The sequence below is a fragment of the Stylophora pistillata genome, chromosome 1, assembly GCF_964205215.1.
Source record: "Stylophora pistillata chromosome 1, jaStyPist1.2, whole genome shotgun sequence".
NCBI classification, from domain to species: domain Eukaryota; kingdom Metazoa; phylum Cnidaria; class Anthozoa; order Scleractinia; family Pocilloporidae; genus Stylophora; species Stylophora pistillata.
The window spans coordinates 42,030,982-42,039,929 of record NC_142519.1 but is presented as its reverse complement, the minus strand read 5'-3'; positions in this window follow the sequence as shown (position 1 = coordinate 42,039,929).

Sequence of the window (8,948 nt, the reverse complement as noted above, 5' to 3'; positions counted from 1 at the left end):
GGCTGCTGCTTTATTTGTTCACGTGGAAACCGCTAGGCGAGGAATTGTTCTCAAAGCAAGACATGCTGCATTTGCTTAGGAAGACATCACATGTCAGTTTGTGAGAAAGCCAACAGCCGTCTTCTCACCTCAGAAAACACAGCTCAAGGAAATAAAGTAATGACCGTAAATGTCGTAAATGCAAAAAATCGCCGAGAAAGCAAGTCCTCTTCAACAGTGTACGTGTACTCAAACACGTCAATTTTGTTGCTAACAGCCAACACTTCTATGTCACAGATCAATCAACCTCTTTTGGCTATGCTCAATTCTATTTGATAGAGGCAGTCGGCAGAGCTACATTACCAAAAGAGCAAAGGAAAGATTGGGAGTGTTTCCGAAGATAAAAGAGAAGCTACCCATCAAAACATTTGGAAAAGAAAAGGAAGACTTACAAGACTGTGGCATTGTCGAATTCTGTGTCAGAGGATTGAGTCAAAGCTTAGGTGTTCAGATGACTGCTCTTACCGCTCCTCTCATCTGCAGTCCTTCGACGAATCATGCCGCACAGTTCGCTCAACAGTCATACAGTCATCTGGAAGACTTAAAACTTGCAGATCAATCGTCCGAGGACTGTGGTTCAAAAGTGCCACACCCATACCTCTCCCTCCCAGACACTTAAGTGGAAATGAACAATGCAAGAAGATCACAATTCTTTTTGCTACACCAACAGTATTTTTTTTTAATTTTTATATTAACATAATGCATGTTTACTGAAAAGTTTGTGTTGAGAGTTTAACATATAACTGATAATACTCTCATCAGTCTAATTTTTATATGAGACATAATTCGCAGACCGGCTCCATATGGCACGCCCGCAAACAGCAACTTTAAAATAACTTTTAGATAAGATTGGTTTTTGATAAGCGTGAACTTTATCAACCTCGCTTTATTCTATCGGCGTCTTTTTTTCTATTGGCATATATGTTTTGTAACTCGTGTACTATTAGTGAATCACCTTTATATGGTTTTGTGCTGTTTACTTTGGCTCGTTATTGCATGCCTCCAAAAACTAAATTACTTGCACATGAAAGAACAGTGTAATGAACCGCACGTATCAGACGTCCCATAACCTAAACAACAAGTGAGTACGCGAGAATTAACTAAATGTATAAAGAGAAGTCTTCACTCACCTGCTCCGATAAGAACAGTCTCCTTGAACTCAACAAATATTTCTGCGGATATTTTTGCATTAACACGCCTGGGGAGACTAAGTCGCTTTTTCAACCCCTGATGAGCCGGATAAGAGCAAATGTAATTCTTACGGCCAGGCCAGTAGGTAGTTAAGTGTTTTCTATGTTTGGGGCAGATGATTAAACATCCTCTCTAAACATACCAATACGTCCCGCCCGGTTTAGTATCAGTTCCGATTCGCTGACTTCTGCCTCTCCTCGACCACGCTTTCCACTAATTCCAAGACTTATGAGGTGCGAGGTAAGTAAGTAAGTAAGTTAGTTATGATTGTAAGTAAGTAAGTAAGTAAGTGAGTTTATTTATTCACGTTGAACACAAAAGGGCTTACGACAAAGCTCGTAACAACGTGCACGTGCTAAATACTTAGTAAATAAACCCCTTCGGGCGGCTGATATGTCGGCTGATAATGTCCGCGGCTGAGATTGTCCGAAAAATGAATATTTGGACGAGAAGCGAGGCTTCGAGTGCAAGTATGAAACCTTGAACACAATCTCTCAGCCAAGGATATTATCAGCCGACATACCAGTAAGCCAGAACAGGGTTTATTTATTTCATAACCTTCCCATTCATTTTCACATCGCAATTAAACTTCGCGTAAACACAGTAAAAAAGCCAGTGGTGATCTGATGGCGAATGGGCGTGATTGACGAAAGCAAAAAAAAAAACAGCTTTGTTTCCTTCCATGTTTTACAGAACGGAAGAGTTGAAACTCTTGTGTTGACTATGTTTCTTTTACACGGAAAACATCGGAGGACAAATATCGACGCGGACGGGGGTTATTGCGTGATAACTGTCCTGTGATTTTGCACAATGTGACGTAAAGTAACCAACAAAATCGCGCTAAAATTAATGGGTGGGTTATATTAAAAATAAATAGACAAAGCTTCTATGGCACAGGAATCATAGGGATATGTTCTCTCGCGCTTTGCAATATTGCAATCAGCAATGATATTATATACGTATGATGTGCGATCCTCGCAGTAGATAGCGCTATTTATGCAATAGCGAAAATCAGATTTTCGCTATTGCATAAATAGCGCTATCTACTGCGAGGATCGCACATCATACGTATCTAATACCGCAGTTCAAAATATATGAACTTTATATATTCATTGCATCTCAATGATATTATAATTGCTCTTTACAATCAGCAGTTATTTTTATAATAATTAAAATTGAAATAAACTCATAAAACTAGGTAATCTCAGGACTAGATAGAATTATTGGATTAAGCTATAAGCCTTTTGGAATGGGTGAGTTTTAAGAACTCTTTTGAAAGATTGTACATTATCTGCACAACGGATGGCAATTTATTTCATAGCGCTGGTGCAGCCGCGGTAAAATATCGACGGGTTTTAATGGTTTTTTTTTTTTATCTTAAATGGATTAAGATAATGTGGTACGAGGGAAATTTAAGTTTTTTTTTCGAATAACCACGAAATATGTTATAAAACATACCAGCAACGGTTTATGGTGAAATTATCATCACGTAATGATCTCGAAGTATTATAAGTCAGTCATCCATCGCTAGGAAATTACTCAATAACGTCTTTTCAGTTATATTTATGTGTCTGAAGCCTGTTTTCGTACTTTTTAACGTTTCCAATAAACAATTTAAGGCGTCTGACAATATACCTCCTCTAAGGAGAAAAGTCGTTGTCACCGGAAATGGAAATTGTTTTATCGAGCTGTCGCTCTTTGGAGGGATAAAATAAGCGAAGAAAAACGTGAGAAAATCCCTAGGTCAAGTGATACTTTGAGAAAAATCTAAGGATTTTGAGTGGCCACTCTTTTCCTCGAGCTCCTCAGGGGATCTTATCAGGAACATTGAGTCAGTTATTGTCAGAGAAAACCGGGCAGGAGCAAAAGATCGAGGTCGGCGTTTGACCTCCACCTTTTAATCATATAAAATTCACCTGCAAAGATTATCAACGGAGGTATTTTCAGAAGTTGGGGGTTTTTTGTTTGAAGATAAAAGTTTTCTTGAGATCAGGGCCTTCCACGGGCGTGAAATATCGAGATCTTCGGCGAACTTTTGTCGAACCTATATGCATTAGCACGAAGTGAAAAAAATTGCTCTTCTCTTTCTGAGATCTTTAGCCTATAATAAGCCGATTGAAATATAATTTTCAATATTTGCCCCAGTTCCAGGGGCAAACAAGCTTCAGACACGTAAATATAACTGAAAATTAATAAATTACCATCCGTTTTGCAGATAATGTACAATCTTTCAAAAGAGTTCTTAAAACTCACCCATTCCAAAAAGCTTATAGCTTAATCCAATAGTTCTATCTAGTCCTGAGATTACCAAGTTTTATGAGTTATATTTCAATTTTAATTATTATAAAAATAACTGCTGATTGTAAAGCGCAATTATAATATCATTGCTGATTGCAATATTGCAAAGCGCAAGAGAACATATCCCTATGATTCCCGCGCCATAGAAGTTTTAATTTATTGTTATTATTATTATCTACGTACAAAATGTTTTTTTTAACGTCAAAGCAACCTTTCGCCAAATGTCTCCTTCTAGCAACTTACAATGGTTGTCCCGTGGCGATCCCAGAAATCTTTGCGCAAACTGAAGGATCCTTTCATTGATACAATTGATTTGTCGCCATACTTTATGATCATGACCGATATTGAGAGAAGGGACATGACTTGAATCGCGTTATTTTTCAAAGGAAGTATTTTGAATGTCTAAAATAATCGCAAAAATATCGTGTGGTTAATGCTTAAGAGAAAGAAAAAAATCAAAGAGTTAGTCCATGTTAGGGTTTTCCATCTGAGTAGTTAAGAAGTATCATGATGCCATTTGCGATAGATTTCTAACGGACAACGAAGGGAAATCTCCTTTACAACTTATATTTGGTTCTGTCACGCTTTGTCCTCGATACGTTTTCTCTTGCAAACCTTTCAGCGTAGAATAGGTGGTGATTATAACTGAGCTTTTAATCTGGAAGGACTTTCACAATAAAATTTCTGAAGGGTGCACCCGTAGTTTAATGATGAGTTGAAAAAAGCGTGCAAGATGACTTGGCAAGGACAATGGTTAAGGATTTACGCAAAGTTTTTCTTCAACAAATTTTCTATGAAGTGTCTTTGTTAAGCTCTTTTTACTGGAAAAATGTGTGGAGTGGTAACTTTCCCCTGAAACTTTCTGGTGAAAAAGTGTTGCTGTAAATATATACTGCCCATGCTTTTTTTCTTATAAGTGCGTTCTCTTTCTCTTGAATGTCTAGACGTGTCATTTTTTTTCAGCGCCTATGTTTAGCCAGAGACTGGAAACATTTTTAACACGCACTACTTTGCAAGTGTTTCATTGCTTGACTTCTCCACGCTCACTGAGTCCTAAAAGGCTTGGAGCAAAATGTGCTCGTAAGAACGTAATTCCCATGCCATTAACTAAATCGAATATCATAAAAAATATATGCCTGCCTAAATGAAGCAAAGAGAAACTGCTCACAGCAAGGCAATCGAAGCCAGGCAATTGAAAGCTATCGCGTTAGTATACACTGAGTTTGCAGTTGGGGAGCAAAGATACCGATCACTGACACTTTCTAACAAGCACCACAGGAAACAGGTCAATCCATGAACTAGCTTTGAGGTTGGTATGACTTTCATATTTAGCTTCCCGCTCCCGACATTAACGATGGTCTTTATTCTGACAGAATAACTCTACGAAATTAATTTAGAACATAGCTAGCAGAGTCGCGCAATCAAATTCATTATACGTAAGCGTGCTCAAAATCCCGATAGTGCACGCTGATAGCGTCAGCAAATCCGACTTCGCCAGAAACTTTTTTTTCGCGCGAGCGGCCATTGCTATTGCGGAGAAAAATAATACATTTCGCGACAATAATGATACAAACAGAAACTCGGCCTGCTAGTCCGAAAACGAAGACAATGTTTCGACCTTTTCCCATGGGCTAGAGTTCTTAAATGAGGCAGAAAAAGAGAAAAACAAAGGAAAAGGAGACTCGGCATCAGCGCCGTCACGATTCGCTTCAACTGATATTGTTGTCCGTTTTTCGCGTCGCATTTGATGCACAATTCCACCGGCTATGTTCTAAAACAATTGGTTCATGCTTTCAGCTGTGCACTATCGAGTTATGGAGCACGTGGGAAGTTTGGAGAGCACTCAAGAAGCTAGAGTTGCCCTCAGCTATCGCCTCGGGCAACTCTTACGCTTCTTTCGTGCTCTCCAAACTTCCAGCGTGCTCCATAACTCGATAGTGCACGCTAAAGCATGAACCAATTGTTAAAGAGATCTATAATTAAATAGGTAATAAAAGGCAGCAGAAAATAATGTCGGTCATCATCCTCTATAAAATTGCTAAGATTTTCCTTCCTTGGAATTTAACCAAAAGAAAAAAAAGACAGATAGGTAAAGAGATGAATTTTTAGTTGATAAGCAACTGAGTAATAGAGCGACAATTGCAGTGAATTGAGTTTTCTTCCATATTTGATTTTGACGGACCGAGTTGTGAAATTAACTAATAATGATAATGATAATAAACCATTTACACATCTTGAGAGAGACAGAAAATTAATTCCTGGACACGTTTGTGTTTATTCATAAAAGCGTCACGTGTTGTGTTAGGCGTGTTAGGTTACGCAAGGAACCGTTGACAATTTGAAACCGTTGATACGTTATATGGAAAGATATGGGAAACGAAACGTGGTCGATTTACAACGCTAAATATTCCGAAATGGGAATATTTTACACTCCTTGTATGCCCTTTGCAGTTTCTGGGAGTCTCTGCTGCTATGGACTTGCTTTGCCATCACTGTTATTCTATCATACCCCGTCTTGTGAGACGTAACTTATTTTTCTCTGAGATTTTCGCCAATAAGTCGATAAATATATCTTATTAACCAAGCGCGAGGGCCGTACTGGGAGAATATCGGCCCGAGGTCTTGACAGTACGGACCGAGCGCAGCGAGGTCCGTACAAAAAAGACCGAGGGCCGATATTCTTCCACTACGGTCCCGAGCAAGCTTGGTTGATAAGAGATTTATTATACGACTGAAGTTCAAAGGGACACAAGTGCGGTATCATTCGGGACTATTCGGGATAGTGCCCGGTCCAATACTGAGCGAATATTGACCGGCAATAGAGCATTTTGATTGGTTGAGTTTAGTTATTGGCCTTCTGACTGCCCGAGTCGTGTAATAAGATATGAATGCGCACAGTGTCGAGTTGAAGGTAAGGATGTAAGTAGATAACTTTAGAGGTTTCATTGGTAAGAGGGCGTAAAAGTTGGTGTTTTTTAACGTTTTAGTCCTGTATGGGACAGCTAGGAAATATACAAAGTTTTAAAACACGCTTGTTTCGTTTTTGAGCTTTTTGCCACGAACGTGACCTCAGTTAGGCTGGCTACCCCACTGTTTAGTTACGAAGGAATCGTTTTAATATCTGCCATCAAGTGTTACATCAACTGACCCGTTATTACAAACGTCCACCCCTTAAGTTTAAACACTCAAACCAGGCTACTGCTAAACAATGCCTATTGTTACACCCACCTTGAGGCGTTTACACGGTAGATTCTCACCCTGGCTGACAGGGTTACCCTACCTGGCAGAGCGGGCTACCGCTTAGGCGGGTCATCCCACTCAGGCGGGTCATCCCACTTAGGCGGGTTACCCCACTCAGGCAGGTTACCTCACGTACCTGGGGCCCCCATCTCCATGTGAACAGGCCCTTATTCACTTTCTCACTGACAGTTTCTAACTGAACGTTACTAAAGGTTTCTCACTAAGAGAATACAGTTTATAATCTTCTGCCTCTCGCTGCCTTAAACGAACGTGGTGAATTATCGCACAGTTTTAAATAAAACTAACTTTAAACGAAATAAGCTCACAAAAAAGGAGAAATGGAAACTACATTAATTCTAATGCTTCCGTTATGTTTGTCCTTGTATTCGTTTATCAGCGAACGAACGAGAGTATGCAATGATTAACAAAGGTTATACCAACATGAAAAGCACTCGATACTCAGAATTAAGACACGAATGGTGTCTTGTGAAGAGTTTCAAGTTATCTTGAGTTAGTTGCTCTTTTATCTTTTTCTTATACCTTGGGTCTGAGATAAAATAATAATAGTATATAGTGATACAAGCTTGGGATTTTCATGAAACTTGATAAATTGTAGATTTTAAAAAAAGACGATTATTCAGCATAAGCGTGTGCAGAGAGCGTCTGTGCAAAATTTCGTTTGTCTCTTTGTGTACATGAGCGTGCATATGTTTCTACTTACATGTACCGCCAAGTGCTATACATGTCCACTAGCACCAAAAAGAGTACTCCAACTTTGACAGACGTAGCATAGCCTAGATAGTTATAGACTAAAATAAGCGGTCTATTCTCATTCGCGTAAACGCTGCCGAATGTGGAACTAGCATATCGGATAACTCCGCACTCTCGTGACCGAAATGCTAATGGCCGTAGGAGTCCCCAGAGAGATTCTCAAAACTTTTATGCGCGACCGTTGCATGTTTAATCTCTCTCTTCTCGCAAGTTTACTGACGCCACGGTCACAAGAACCTACTGATTCGCTGAGATTTAGGACAAAGCATAGCTTTCCTTGCTGTTGCTAGTGTCTTCGATAAGAGCTCCTAATTAAAAAGTCTACACAAGGGGCGTTGGTCCCGCGATATTCTCTGGTACCTCATAAGTTGGAAACTATGATTTATTTTGCAGGGTGACCTTACTCATTTTAAAGCAGCTGATCTCTCACATCTCCTGAGATAACAGGAAATTCGTTTTATTTCTGAGTAAAGTCTGTGATCAAAGGCATTGTGGCAGAACTTTCTTAGCGCAAAGCCGGAAACGTTCATCACAAAGAAAATAGCCTTAGCCAGTTGATAATAATACCATCATATCAGACTGACCTCCTGCATGTTCATTGGTTGTAACTAATGTATTATTGGAGGAATGAGGCGTAGATGGCGTCACCACAAACAAACAACTTGCTTTTTTTTACATACTGAAAAAAACAGATTTCACTGAAGCCCGTGTCTGTTAAGTAAGAGATCATAGAAGAAGGCAAAATGTGATAACAACATCAGTGACTTATTCGGCCACGCATCCTCTACAACTGTTTTCTTTTCACCGCATTATGTGATCTAGTAAATGCATGGCAACATGGAATATATTTGTTCATGCGACACAAATTTGGCTTAGTGGAATGCATCAACAAAGGAGGTGGAAAGCAGTGCTTTTCTGGAATAATTGTGCTCATTGCTGCTTATATCAAGTCAGGGATTAACAAAGTTTAATCAAATCTATTTCAGTTTCTCCGAACGTTTAACTTTAAGGCTATGTAAACGACTTGGCGCGAGCATATAACTTTGCAAATCAAAAACCGTTCAGCTTCAAAAGCAATCTTCGGATAAATAGCGGAAGTTTTGATGCACTCCTTGAAAGTCCTATCTAAGAGAATAAGTAGGTGTAATTTTCAGTCCGGTAGAGGCACGGAATAGTAAAAATATAAAACAGAGAATGGAGTGCGATTCATAAGGATCTGCACCTTCGACAAAAGGTCTTCTCATTCTTACAAAAAATACAAAAACAGAAATTGCATATCAAAAAATCAGGGTTAATCTCTTAATAGACCATTTTACAGTTGTGTACTTAGTTGCCATGCCTTTGATTTGCAGTGAGGCTGAGGGTGACATTGTTGTGATAGAGACCAGTTTCTAATTAGCATGATAACA